This window comes from Monodon monoceros, unplaced genomic scaffold (genome assembly GCF_005190385.1).
Source record: "Monodon monoceros isolate NGI ecotype Baffin Bay Population unplaced genomic scaffold, NGI_Narwhal_1 Super_Scaffold_10, whole genome shotgun sequence".
Classification (NCBI taxonomy): Eukaryota; Metazoa; Chordata; class Mammalia; order Artiodactyla; family Monodontidae; genus Monodon; species Monodon monoceros.
The window spans coordinates 53,236,652-53,251,144 of NW_021703766.1; positions in this window are offsets into that span (position 1 = coordinate 53,236,652).

The window sequence follows — 14,493 nt, forward strand, 5'->3', positions numbered from 1 at the left end:
GAGTTTTGTAGCTTGGAGCAAGGCACCTGCTAAGTTAGGCTCTTACCCTTCCACAGAAACTGGGAGATAAGTGTGCTATCTCCCTGGATGTTTACGTTTCAAAGAGATGGCTTCCAGGTCTTTGAGGAAACATTCCTGGGTTGCAAAATTGGCAGGAGCCTTATGTAGCTTTTTTAATTTTTGAAATGCAAGGATTTTATTTTATTTTATTTAACTTTATTGGAGTGTAAATGCTTTACAATGCTGTGTTAGTTTCTGCTCTTATTTAGCTTTTTTAAAATCTGTACATACATTTCAAGGAGGCAGAGAAAGAACTTACAAGTTTTCTAAAGGAAATGCTCTAAGAAAAGCAAGGGAGAGAAGGCTCTTCCCTTCTTTTCAACAAAGAGCATTAAGCTGGGCTTTTCCCCCCTTGTTTTTAGTTTTAATTTGTCCTTACAGAAACCACATGCATTCATTCGTTAAAGCAATATTTTTTGAACATCTACTATATGTTCACAAGAATGGTAGCATGCCCTCTGTCTTGGGCACTGTGCTGGGAACCTCACATAAATTATGTGAGTTAATCTTTGTAATATCCTGGGAGTTGGGTATTATATGTCCATCTTCTCTAGGAGGATTTAGGTGCTGGGCTGTGCCTTTCTGGGGGTAGAGATTCTCTATTTCTCTTCTGTTTCCCTATCACTGATCATCAAAATGATCTTCCATGTGATGGTAGCTCACTCAATATGTGGAAGAGAGGAAGGCAGAAAAGAATGGTGGGATTAGTGATTCTGAGAGATCTTCTGATGGTTTGTCCATTTGTGTTCATATATTTTGTTTGTTTTACCATGTGAAGCAACCATTGGGCCCCTAGGAGTTGGAGACATGGTGCTTTGAAGAATTCCCTAAACACAAGGTATAACCAAAAAAGCAAATTCACTTACCAAACTTTAAGTCCTTTGCTCCCTTCTACACGTATCCAGGTTTCCGGAAACTGGAAAATCTGAGTGCCAGTTCCGGGTAAGCAGCAGCAGAAGCCACCCTAAATTAAGTTCTCCTCCAAGCAGTTCTGAGAAGGGAGGACCTGAGGATGGGGAGAGGACCAGAGAGCTTCCAGAGGCAAATTCCGTATCTAAGAAGTTATTTTAGAGGGTACCTGAGGATTCTGTTAGGCCCAGAGACCCCAGCTAGGCAGAGGAGATCGCCTCCTGTGTGCAGGCAGCTGAGCTTTTTTTTTTTTTTTTTTTGTTACTCGGGCCTCTCACTGTTGTGGCCTCTCCCGTTGCGGAGCACAGGCTCCGGACGCGCAGGCTCAGCGGCCATGGCTCACGGGCCCAGCCGCTCCGCGGCATATCAGATGTTACCGGACCGGGGCACGAACCCATGTCCCCTGCATCGGCAGGCGAACTCTCAACCATTGCGCCACCAGGGAAGCCCGGCAGCTGAGCTTTGTGTGCACAACTGTGTTACGCCAGAAGTGTGAAGTAGAAACCTAGCAAGTTTTGGGGGCAGCAGCTCTAGCTAGGGCCTGTGGGCGCCTTCTACGCTTATACAGTGCAGGGTAAATCTGTGTGGCCAGCCCTGGTGCTTGTTCCGGAGACACACGGATTGTAGGACGCGCTGGATTCAGGCCCTGAGGGGCAGCCGGCTTTCCTGTGTGTCCATGCCAGAGGGTTTGGGCAGGAAAGAAGAGGCAGAAAGGGTGAGGGTGGGGGAGAGGAGATCAAGTACAGCGCGGGATGGTGGTAAGACTGGTTTGTGCTACAGATTTACGTCCGGACCGGGCTGAACCCTGCAGCTTCTTCCCGTGGGCTTGGGTCAGATTGCATTCTGGTTGGGTGATCAGAGCCCTGAGTCGACAGAGGGACCAAGTTGTTGCTGCAAGTTTGGATCCTGGGTAAGGGGTACTAAGTCAAGACTTCTGAGCAGAGGTATACAATCTGGGCAGAACCTACAGCAGCGCAGGCGCCTTGGGGAATGACTCCAGGGGGCGGAGTCTGGTTCCACGAGGGGCGGGGCTACATAAAGTTCCTGGACGCATGTGCGGCTGTATGTGCCAGATGCCCTTTGGGGTCTTGGTGGCCCAAGGAAGTCCCTTCTTAAGTTCCTTGGAGAAGCTACGGCCCAAAGACCTGTGCCCAGGTGAGATCCTGCCTTCTCCCAGTGACTCTGTTTTTTTATATTGCTTGTAATCTAATCGTGACCATAAAATTCATGATGCTGTCTTCAGAATTTTTTTCCCCATGATCAGCAGAAAAATGACAAAGGGAAAAAATATCTCTCTTAATATAGCTCCTAGGTTTATTTTATTTTATTGAAGTATAGTTGATTTACAATGTTGTGTTAATTTCTTCTGTACAGCAAAGTGACCCAGATATATGTGTGTGTGTATATATATATATATTCTTTTTCATATTCTTTTCCATTATGGTTTATCACAGGACATTGAACATAGTTCCCTGTGCTATACAGTAGGACCTTATTGTTTATCCATCCTATATATAATAGTTTGCATCTGCTAACCCCAAACTCCCAATCCTTCCCTCCCCCACCCAGCCCCTAGGTTCTTATTCAACTTAACAGTCACAGAGACCTCTGACTTTGGTGATTTAGAGCCACGTCTTCCAACAGATAACGATGTCTTTCCTTTTTATTTATTTTGTTGAAGTATAGTTGATTTACAATGTTGTGTTATAACAGACAATGATGTCTTATGTGTGATAGTGTGAAGTCATAGAAAATATATCCAGTGATCTCTGCCCTCGGTTCCTGGCACAGAGCCCTTGAAACTCTTGAAATTTCCTAAGTGATAAAAGAGCACTAGAAGCTTCTTTTGTTCTAATATTTGGTCTTTGATCCCTGCCACAGAGCTCCAAAATCCTTTAGAATTTCCTGGGTGATAGGAATCTCTTTTGTTCTAATGAGACAAATCCTGGTGGGTTCCTAGATGGAAGCTGGTCACCAGAAAGACCAATCTATGATTAGAAGGTGGGAACTTTCCATACCTCCCTTACCTACTGCCCCCATTCTCCACAGAGAGGAGGGCTGAAAATGGAGTTAATGATCCATCCTGCCTATGTGATGAAGCCACCATAAAAATCCCAAAAGTATGGGGTTCTGAGAGCTTCTTGGCTGGTGAACACGTGGAGGTGCTGGAAGAGTGGCACACCCAGAGAGTGTATGGAAGCGCCAAGCCCCTTTCCACATACCTTGCTCTATGCATTCTTCCTTTTAGCTGTACCTGAGTTATATCCTTTTATAATAAACCAGCAATCTAGCAAGTAAACTATTTTCCTGAGTTCTGTGAACCACTCTAGCAAATTAATTGAACTAGAGGAGGGGGTCATAGGAGCCTTTGACTTATACCTGGTCAGCCAGAAACACAGGTGACAAACTGGACTTGTAATTGGCCTCTGCAGTGGAGGAGGGGCAGTCTTGTAGGACTGAGCTATGAACCTGTGGGATCCAATGCTATCTCCAGGTAGATAGCATCAAAATTGAGTTGAATTGTAGGACACCCAGCTGGTGTCAGAGGATTTTTTGGTGGGGAAAACACTATGTTAGAAGTGCCAGGGACTTCCCTGGTGGCGCAGTCGTTAAGAATCTACTTGCCAATGCAGGGGACACAGGTTTGAGCCCTGGTCTGGGAAGATCCCACATGCCTCGGAGCAACTAATCCCGCGAGCCACAACTACTGAGCCCACGAGCCACAACTACTGAAGCCCGCATGCCTAGAGCTTGTGCTCCGCAACAAGAGAAGCCACGGCAATGAGAAGCCTGCGCACCGAAATGAAGAGTAGCCCCCCCCCCCGCTCGCCACAACTAGAGAAAGCCCACACACAGCAATGAAGACCCAACACAGCCAAAAATAAATAACTTTCTAAAGGAATGTCAGAAGTATTGTGTGTGAATAAAAGAGAAACACAGGAATGTGTTTTTCCAACTCAGACAGCAACACAACAAGAACACAATGAAGACACGGGACCCTTCGGTGTTATTCAAAGGGCATATAGACCAAAGTTCTTGGGCAAATTTGTTATTATTATCAATAGTTTAAAGTTTCTAATGTTCTGTTGTTCAGATATAGCATGTGTACTTATTATTTCTGGAATTTTACTTGGTGTCAGTGTTGAATTTGTTGAATTAATATGTGGTGACACTGTTGAACTTTTCTCCAACTCTATAGTTTTGGAAAATGGCTAAGGTTAAAGAACCCCTCACCCCCACCCACATGTAGGAAACAGCTTACTGCAAAGTGCTACCCTTCCCCATTTGACTTCAGTAAGACTCATGAGAATCCCCTTGTTTACCTAGGAACAAGGCAGATACAGACCCTTCAAATCGCCATTCTTTGTCTCATCAATATTTACTGAATTGTTTGTCCCCACTGATCAATAGGAACTAAAGAAAACCAAACTATGTAAGTCCAAAAAATGCCACTTCAGCATGTCGATTATTTTGAATTAAATACACTTAAGAACAGCCAGTGAAAGAAAGACATTCTGACCATCCATTGTCTTCCTGAAAGCAGGATCTCCCATGTAAAATGTGCCCTCCTCGTACCAGGAGGAAGAAAGACATTCTTATCACCAGAGACAGGAAATTTGGGGCCAAGAAATCTGTACAAACAAACCTTGTTAAACAAATCCTTATCTTTCTATTTTCTTCTTTACCACTTACTGCCCCTAGCCCAAACTCTTTGTTTTGTCAATTCTTCACAAATTGATTGTTTTTTGTGTAAAAGGTATAAAAGCTTCCTGCTGTGGTCACTTCTTTGGGTCTTCACTCTCTTGTGAAGGTTCCCACTTACAGTGAGAATTTAATAAAATTTTTATGTGTTTCTCCTGTTAATCTGTCTTATAGCAGTTTAATTCTTAGGCCAGAGATCCAAAGATGGTAAAGGAGTTTTCCTCCCCTGCAGAACAATGCTTGTTAATAGGATTTAGTCAAACTTTACTTAAGATTCTCTCCTCTCCCAAGTGCCCTGAATTTTAGATCACTTATGAGCACTGTAATTCAGAACAACCCTGCCATGACAACAGCCCAAGAGTAGGCAACTTCATGGTAAAACATTTCCTGATCAATTATAGGTAATGCAGCAACCTCATCCACTCTCACCTGTTTTTTGTTTTGTTTTGTTTTGGTCTTGCCGCATGGCTTGCAGATCTTAGTTCCCTGACTAGGGATCGAGCGGGCGCCCCCTGCAGTGGAAGCGTGGAGTCTTAACCACTGGACAGCCAGGGAAGTCCCACTCTCACCTGTTTTTTGTTTTTTTGTTTTTCTAGCCTTGTTTATCCTTCCTTATAAAGAAAAGCTCTTGTCTGTCTGGCTTTTGAGACTTTCGCGGGTCGTAAGTTTGGAGCATTCTCTCTAGTGCATCCTTTCAAACAAAACGTCTCCTTATCTAAGTTCAAATTTGTTTTCTTTTTGGCAGTGGTAACTATTTTAGTTGTTTCATCTCTGCTAGAAAATGTATATTCTCTATTTTTATGTCACAGGGTCTAATATTATAGTCATATTGAAACCAGGCACCTCAGATTGGGACTTGAATCCACGTGCCGGGACTCGAACCCAGCTAAAACCCACAGTCTTCCAACTGAGATCCCACAGAATTCAGTGAGAGACAAGAATTCAGTGAGAAGGAATTCAGTGAGAGACAAAGTGACAGTTAAGAAGTGGATTTATTTAGAGAGAATCACACTTCACAGACAGAGTGTGGGCCATCTCAGAAGGTGAGAAAAGGCACCAGGGTATGGGGTGGTCAGTTTTTATAGTGGTGCATAATTTCATAGGCTAATGAGTGGGAGGAGTATTCCAGCTATTTTAGGAAGAGGTGTGGATTTCCAGGAACTGGGCCACTGCCCACTTTGTGATCCTTATGGTCGGTGCTGGAACTGTCAAGGCACCTATGGATGTGTCACTTAGCTTGCTGATGTGAACGTATACTGAGGTTCAAGGTCTAGTGGAAGTAGGCTTGTCCACTGTTTTGGACCCATTTGGTTCTCGTTCTCATCAGTTTATGTCATGTCCTCGGGCTATGTCATTCTTTCAAAGGTTGTTCCCTGCCTCCTTCCCTCCTGTTTCAATATAATAATAACATAATAATTAAACAAGGTTTAATATTATAATGATATAATAATCAACATATAATCATTAGGTCAAAATAGTTCCTTGTGGGAATTCCCTGGTGGTCCAGTGGTTAGGACTCCGTGCTTTCACTGCATAAGTTCGTTCCCTGGTCGGGTATCCCACAAGCTGCTGAACGTGGCTAAAAATAAAAACAAACAAACAACAACAACAAAAAATTAGTTCCTTATGTTTTTCTTTCTTTTTCTTTTTTGGCTGTGCTGTGCAGCTTGCAGGATCTCAGTTCCCCAACCGGGGATTGAACCTGGGCCACTCAGTGAAAGCCTGGAATCCTAACCACTAGGCCACCAGGGAACTCCCTTCATATTTTTAAATCTTTAATAATTGGCATCTGTTTTTTGATATGGCAAGATGTTGGGGCCCAGGGTGGGCCACCCCAAAATGTGCCTCAATGGTGTATTGATTATTTTGAATTAAAGCTACTTAAGAAATGGCCAATGCAAGGGGGACACTTTGACCCTCCTTTTCTATCTCCTGAAACCAGGAAATAAATCTTTCATGTGAAAGGTTCATTCCACGCATCTGGAGGTAGAAGGACAACCCTTATGGCCAGAGATGGGAAATTCGGGCGAGATGCCTGTATAAACCTTACTACTTCTTTAATTTACTACCCCAAGCTCAAATTCTGTTTAGGTTCTTCACTAATTGAGCACCCGAAGCCTAAGTTTCTTTGTCCCGCCAATTCCTCGCAAATCTTTTTTCTTTGTCTAAAAAGTATAAAAGCTGCCTGCTTTGTCCCCTTCTTAGGTCCCTGTGAAACCTCCATGTGCTCGAGTTAAAATTTATTTCTTTTTCTCCTGTCGTTACCTAACCAAACTTGGGTCTGCTCACCCGAGCACAGCTGCCAGTCTACTGACCAATCTACTGATGCCAGGTTGTGGTGAAGGAAAGTGCAGCATTTATTGGAAAGGCACCAATACAAGGAGGACAGAATCCTCATGCTCAGAATCCTCAAACCTCCTGATAGTTTTGGGGGAGAAGTTTTCATAGGCAGAATTTGGGGTGAGGGCTGCAGGGTGTGTGAATTTCTTCTGATTGGTTGGTGGTGAGATAACAGGGTGGTGCTCCACGAATCCTGTGCTCAGCCTGAAGTTACCATCCTCCACCTGGGTGGGGGCCTTAGTTCCTGCAGAAGAACTCAAAGATATCATCAGATATGTTCCTTGAGGAGGAACCAGGACCCTGCCCTAAGGCTGCACTACTGTTTCTTGACTGCCCCTCCCTGTTTCTGCAATTCCCTCCCTTCCCTAATTAGCAACTGTTTGAATCTGCCCTTTGGAACTCAGGGAAGGTCAAGGAGGCTGAATGATGACTATTTTCTACAAACAAGAACCAGGGACTCAGAAAGGACTTGTACCCAGGAGGGGCCCATAGGGTCCTGCTCCACTTTAACTCCACATCAGTTCCCCAGACCACAGTGTTGCTTCAGCCTCACTGGCAGGACTCCAACATGCTCACAAAAATAGCTTTTGATTTAAGCCGTTTTCAACTGCGAAGAGGAAGACATCTTAGGTTCCCACATATGTGGCCCGCACAACTGTAGCTTTTACCTTAAAACTGTGAGAGATAGTGTTACCAAACTCAAGTTCGTGTGCCCGATGCACAGGGAGGCCAAAGTGAAACGTCAGCGTTTGGAGGAGAGAAAGTTTTACCGCAGTGTCAAGCAAGGAGAAAGGGTGGCTCATGTGCAAAAAAAAAAAAACTCCCCAATGGTTTTCAGGGAGAAGTTTTTAATAGGCAAATTTTGGGGTGAGGGCTGCAGGGTGTGTGACTTTCTTCTGATTGGTTGGTGGTGTGGTAACAGGGTGGGGTCCAGGAATCTTGCACTTAGCCTGAAGTTACCATCCTTCACCTGAGTGGGGACCTGAGTTCCTGCAGAAGAACTCAAAAATATTGTTATATATATTCCTTCAGAAGGAACCAGGATCCTGCTTTAATCTCTGCACTATTATTTCTTGATTGCTCCTGCTTTTCTTCTGCATTCCCTTACTTCTCTGATTAGCAACTATGTGAATCTACCTTTTGGTACTGAAGGAAGGTCTAGGAGGCTGAAGCCTATTTACTATAAACAAGAAGGGGGACAATAGAAAGGATCTGTACCCGGTTGGGCCCGAAAGTGTCCTGCTCTGTTTCAACAGTAACTTAAAGTAAGCAGGAAGCAACAGGGCTGCACAGAAGAAACAGACAAGCACTTTCAAATCCTGACAACCCAGAGGCACTGAAAGCGAAACCCTGGCCCCGCCCCTGCTTTGGCCCCACCCCTGCTTTGGGCCCGCCCAAGCCCGGCCTCTTTTACGTCTCTACGTTCCCGCCCACCCCAGGCCCCGCTTCCAAGTTGCCCCGCCTCTTCCCTTGGTGCTCTTGCGCAGTTTCCTGCAGACCCCGGAAGCGGTTACCGCGGAGCGAAGGTCGCCCTACGGGATCGTGAGTTTCATCTTTCTCGTATAAACCTGCGCTTTGCGTTACCCCGTCCTCCATACCTGGGTCTGAGGGTCTATTGGGTTCTTAAAATCCTGGCACTCCTCCTCCACCCAAAGTAAATGCAGACGTCGCCAGTGAGAGGTGGGAGGGGGAGGGGGAGGGGGTGGGAGTGGGGAGGTGCCGCTTCTCCTTTTTGAAATGCGCGAGCTGAATCCCTGCCTTGCACGCCCCTCAGACTCGCCCTCTCGGCCCCTGGAGGGCAGCGCCCACTGCTTCAAAAGAGGCCGCGTCCTCTTTATGATCCTGGGATTCTGCAGAGTCCGCCCCGTTTCCTAAACACACCCACTTCCCTTCACTTCGCACACTCCTCAGCCGGGTCTTTACGCTCCCCAGGCCTCCTCTTGTTGGTCACCGCCTCTTCTCACCTTAAGTTGGCGGAAGAGGCTAAGAAAGGGCCTTTCTTGAGTCACCCAGAGTTTTTCTGTCCCGAATTCTACCCCGCTGGATAATGTGCTCTATTAATGTGGAATTAATAGGCGGGCATCTAATCCCATCTGTTGACTGAAAAAAAAAAAACCCACCACCACCTAGAAGTTGAGAATTATGTTTTATTTGGCAGACAGATCTGAGGACTTAAGCCCAGAAGACAGCCTCTCAGATGGCTCTGAGGGACCGCTCCCAAGAGGTAAGGGAGGAGCCAGGGTATATAGGAGTTTTGCAACAAAAACCAGGTAGTTAGAACATCAAGAGATTAGTTAATTTAAAAAAACCAGACATCTCCAGTTAATGAATTTAGTGCTTTTCTGTGTATGGGAAGATGCGAGTCTGGGCTCACTGAAATCATTCCTTTGGTACGCACGTTAGCTATCTAGGGCTGGCATCCTGCTTTTGTCCACCCTGAATCCCCTTAGGGAGTACAGTCAGGGTGGCTGCAGTGGCTCTTGGCTTGATGGCTGCAGCGTCCTTTGTTTAGTGGTATGGCAGGAGACATTCTTCATCCACACAGCCCATTCCTGGGTGAATGAGGCACAGACCCACCGAGAGAATGAGGAAAATGAGAAGAATGAGGAAGAGCCGTAAATAGATGGCAAAGTGAAGGATAGATGGATGAGCTTGCCAAGAGACAGAGTTACTGCCCTAAAAAATAGAACAGCCAATTATTTTACCAGCAGAATGGGTTTATTAAGGAATTGCAATACATGACAGGCAGACGGTAGCAAAACATCATAGGCAAGTCCAACAAGTCAAGGAGAGGAATGTTGCTTTATAGAGGAAAAGGAGGAAGTTGGGAGTGGTTGTTTTGAACAAAAGTCCCTTGAAGGGAAGCAGAGAGTTTGGAGTTGGCAAGGCGTTTCCCATTGGCTGGGTTTGTTACGGCAGCAAGGAGAATAATTCTTTTTTTTCTTTTCTTTTTTTTTTTTTGAGAATAATTCTTGTTTGAGATCTGTAGTTGATGTCTTCCTGTTGGCGTTTGTAATTGACTTCTAGTGCCTGAGGGCTTTCCCTTAAAGCCTCCAGATTGATGAGGTTTTCCTTATTCTGTTTCACAGAGTGAAAGAATAAGCTGAGAAAGTAGCAGGGGGAGAAAAGAAGATACAGATTATTTAGAGTGTGTGTGGAGGTCCTCCAGGGAGATGAAGAGGAGCAAATAGGGAGAGGAGGCCCTTGATCAGCAAGAAGAGCGTGGATAATAAAGGGGAATGTGGGGCATTTTACCCAGAGTGGGGAAAAAGGATAAAAGAGTTGGGCAGACAGCAACTTTGAGCTGGTACAGAAAGAAGGGGCAACGGGAGACAAGAGGAGCAGAGCAAACCGGGGGTGCCAGAGGGTGGGGACGTGTCGGGTGTAACAGGAAAAGAGCGAACGTAACAGAGAGCAAAGATGGGGGAAAAGAAAGAGGCAGAAATACATGAAGATTTGAGACTATCCAGGGAGACTGGGCAGAAAGAGCAACAAGAGGGGAAACAAGTTGCCAGAATGGAGTAGAACCGGTGTGAGAGGAGGAAAACACAGAGAAGGGGAGAAACGGCAGGACAGGGGAGGAGACCAAAATGAGCAGAAACCTAAGAGGGAAACACAGAACAGCCAACAGAAATAATGAGAGAGGGAAACAGGGAGCTGTGAAGAGAGGGAGCCAGAGTTGACGGATGTGGGTGATGAAGTGGCGAGATATATTTATTTGTGACTTCTAATATAATGCATTGAAAACGTGGTTAAAATACGCATGAAAATGACATTTGCAAAACTCCTTTCTAAAAGGCTTGTGCATTTTGTTATTATTTGTATCAGAAGATAACTTCCATTTGCAATTGACAGAGCAGTGATTTGACTCGGTTGTGGGTCACCCGCTTCCCTTTTCCCAGCATGGGGTAGAGGGTCAGGGAGATGAGAAGGAGGGCAAGAAATGACTGTCACTATGTGGTGCCCTTTGTTTTTGGCTGCACCTCGCAGCTTTCGGGATCTTAGTTCCCCGACCAGGGATCAAACCCATGTCCCCTGCAGTGAAAGCGCAGAGTCCTAACCACTGGACTGCCAAGGAATTCCCTACATGGTGCCTTTTTATTTTATTTTTTAAAGCTTTAATTTAATTTATTTATTTTTGGCCGCACCACACAGCATGTGGGATATTATTTCCCCACCTGGGGATCGAACCCGTGCCCCCCGCATTGGAAGCGTGGAGTCTTAACCACTAGAACACCAGGGAAGTCCCCATGGTGCCTTTTTAAAGGAACACTAAAAGTGCTGTTTTTCATAATGGATTTACTTTTTTCTTCTTAATTCCTTTACAGTTAATACATTGCTTTTTTTGAAGCTTGAAAGAAATCTTCGTTTATTCAGTTTACACTTTTCTATAAATAATTTTTAACTTCTGACATAAGCTCTGGCGGCCTTCTATAGCAGCTCATGGCATTCTTTTCAAAGTATGACATATTTTCATTAAAAAAAAATTTGACTACGTAATTCATTAGATTTTCTTTTTCTTCAATTTTTACACTATTTCCCTTTTAAATTGTGTCCAGTACAGACTGAGGCCTGCAGGCTCTCTGCTCTTTGTTAGAAACATTCTTTGGACTCTAGTAAATAAATTTAGTTTCTTCCAATGTATACTTTGGTAAGGATGTCAATGATCTTTTGTCTTAACAGTCTAAACCTAGTTTAACCTGCTACTGTAAAATTCCATTTTTTAAATTTTTATGTGACCTATTAAAATAGTGAGCTGTGAGCTACCAAGTAGATGTTTCCCACAAGTCCCTCTTGTCCACTCTCTGCAAACGTTGAAGGATGGTCGGGATTGACCTGGAACCTTCTTCCAGCAGAGCCCAGCAGTTCATGATGGAGAAATTTGCTCAGAGCTTATTTCTGTAGGTGACCCTCTAGCAGTGCTGTGAGCAGCAATTGCTATGTTCAGAATTATGTATTTTGTAAATGTTTTACTGTGATTTTTCTGGAAAAGAGGAGTTCATTGCTTGAGATCAATGTGATCAAACCTTGAAATAGAAGTTTCCTTTGCTCAGGCATGTGAAAGATGGTACTGGAATTTTTTTTTTTTAAAGATTTTTGGATGTGGACCATTTTTAAAGTCTATTGAATTTGTTACAATATTGGTTCTGTTTTATGATTTGTTTTTTTGGCTGCGAGGCATGTGAGATCCCAACTCCCCGACTAGGGATCGAACCTGCACCCCCTGCGTTGGAAGGTGAAGTCTTAACCACTGGACCGCCAGGGAAGTCCCGGATTTTTTTTTTTTTTTTTTAAAGGTCAAAGTGCTATGGCGGGGGGTGGGGGAAAGAAAGTTTTTTTTGTTTTATTTATTTATTTATTTATTTTTGGCTGTGTTGGGTCTTCGTTTCTGAGCGAGGGCTTTCTCTAGTTGCGGCGAGCGGGGGCCACTCTTCATTGCGGTGCGCGGGCCTCTCACTGTTGCAGCCTCTCCCGTTGCGAAGCACAGGCTCCAAACGCGCAGGCTCAGCAGTTGTGGCTCACGGGCCCAGTTGCTCCGTGGCATGTGGAATCCTCCCAGACCAGGGCTCAAACCCGTGTCCCCTGCATCGGCAGGCGGATTCTCGACCACTGCGCCACCAGGGAAGCCTAGTCCCGGAATTTTTTTTTTTTTCCTGTACACGGGCCTCTCACTGTTGTGGCCTCTCCCGTTGCGGAGCACAGGCTCCGGACGCGCAGGCTCAGCGGCCATGGCTCACGGGCCCAACCGCTCCGCGGCATGTGGGATCCTCCCAGACCGGGGCACGAACCCGTGTCCCCTGCATCGGCAGGCGTAGTCCCGGAATTTTTAAGGGAGATCGATAAGGCTCAACTCTGCCCACTGGCCCCTCCAGGCCACCTTTTCAGAATTCAGTTCCGTCTGGTTCTGCTCACTCAGCTGAGATCTTCTCAGGGTAACCTGATGAAATAACCCCCTCTCCGGGGCCCAGTGAGCCCACCTCAACGAGGAGATGATGGGCTAAAGCAGCAACTCCGAATCTGAGTGATACCAACCCCTGAAACGGTTAGTAAGATTCAATGTGTGTCTGCATGTGGCAGTTCTTGGATGGAGTGCCCAGTTGCCATGAGAATTCTTTTAATGGGTCCTAATCCTCCAGAACGAGGGCGGAGGGGGGAAGGCTGGAAGCGGGGCGTGGGCTCAGACAGCAAGCCCATCTGTAGCGGGCTTATCCCTGCCTTAGGGTTGTCAGGGGTAAGTCTGTGGGTAAATCGTGCCCACATTTACGTTAGCTCTGAATCCTCCGTTAGCTCTCCTCATTCTGAGCACAAAATCCCGGCTCCTCCCTGCGGCTGCTCAGCCCTGTGTCCTCAGGGCCCTGCCAGTGTCCCCGGCCTCATCCTGGGAGCTGACCCTGTTCTCATGGTTCACTCTGCCCCCGTCACATTTGCTGTTTCTCTGGTCCCAGACACCAAAACCTTTTCTGTCTTAAGTCCCTGCTCTCACCCTGAATCGTCCCGGCTCTGGCCCTTTCTCCTCCTTTAGGTCGAGGCTTAGAGATGTGTTGCCACCCCTCCAGGCCATTCATGTAAGGTTCCCTTCACCGGTCAATATCTGTCACGTTAACGCTGGTTTTATTGTCTCCAGACCAGTCACTCATATCAGAAATGCTCTTCTCTGTTGATTATTTTCAGTCATTCCCATTTCCTCTCCATTGGAGGGCACAGAGACTGTCTTGCTTACAGAACAGCTGCCGCCTCTTACATTGGGGTTGGGCTTCGACGCTAGGGCTGTGGGTTGGGCTGAGTACTCCTCAGGATAGATCAAGAGGCAGGGATGGGGATGGGTGCCATTTTGCTTCTGGAAATTTCAACACCAGTTAATCTAAACCTCCTGTGGTTCCTTATTTTACTCAAAAAGGAGCAAATCCCTGAGTACCTGGTGTCCTCACCCAGTGTGCTGAGGTGTCCCCATGTTCGGCCTGCTGTGTCATTGTCTTACTTTAACCCCCAGGTCTTCCAGACTGCGTGTCACCAGGGACCAGTTACCGTCTTGGGCAGGAGCTTTGCCTTCCACCAGGTCACCTTCTCAGAGTCAGGGACCTTAATTTCCCTTCAACAAGGGTGGGGAGAAGGTCAGGAACCTAAGGGGGCATGAAAGAGGCACCCACTTAATAGGTAGGGACTCTTGTAAGTTGCTGTGAGTGGGAGGAGACGAGACAATGGTAGCCTCTTCGAAGAGATCTGGGGCTTCTCTCTCTCCCTGTGATGTCCTCACTGAACTCACTACAGCCAATTTTCAGCTGTGGGTTTGGTTTTTTTTCTTATTTTTGGTCACACCCCTCGGCTTGTGGGATCTTAGTTCCCGACCGACCAGGCATTGAACCCGGGCCCTCGGCAGTGAGAGCTCGGAGCCCTAACCACTGGACCACCAGGGAATTCCCTCAATTGTTTTTAAACCGGAATGCGTGTTGTCCCCGGTTGCAGGCAGGTGTTCCCAACAGG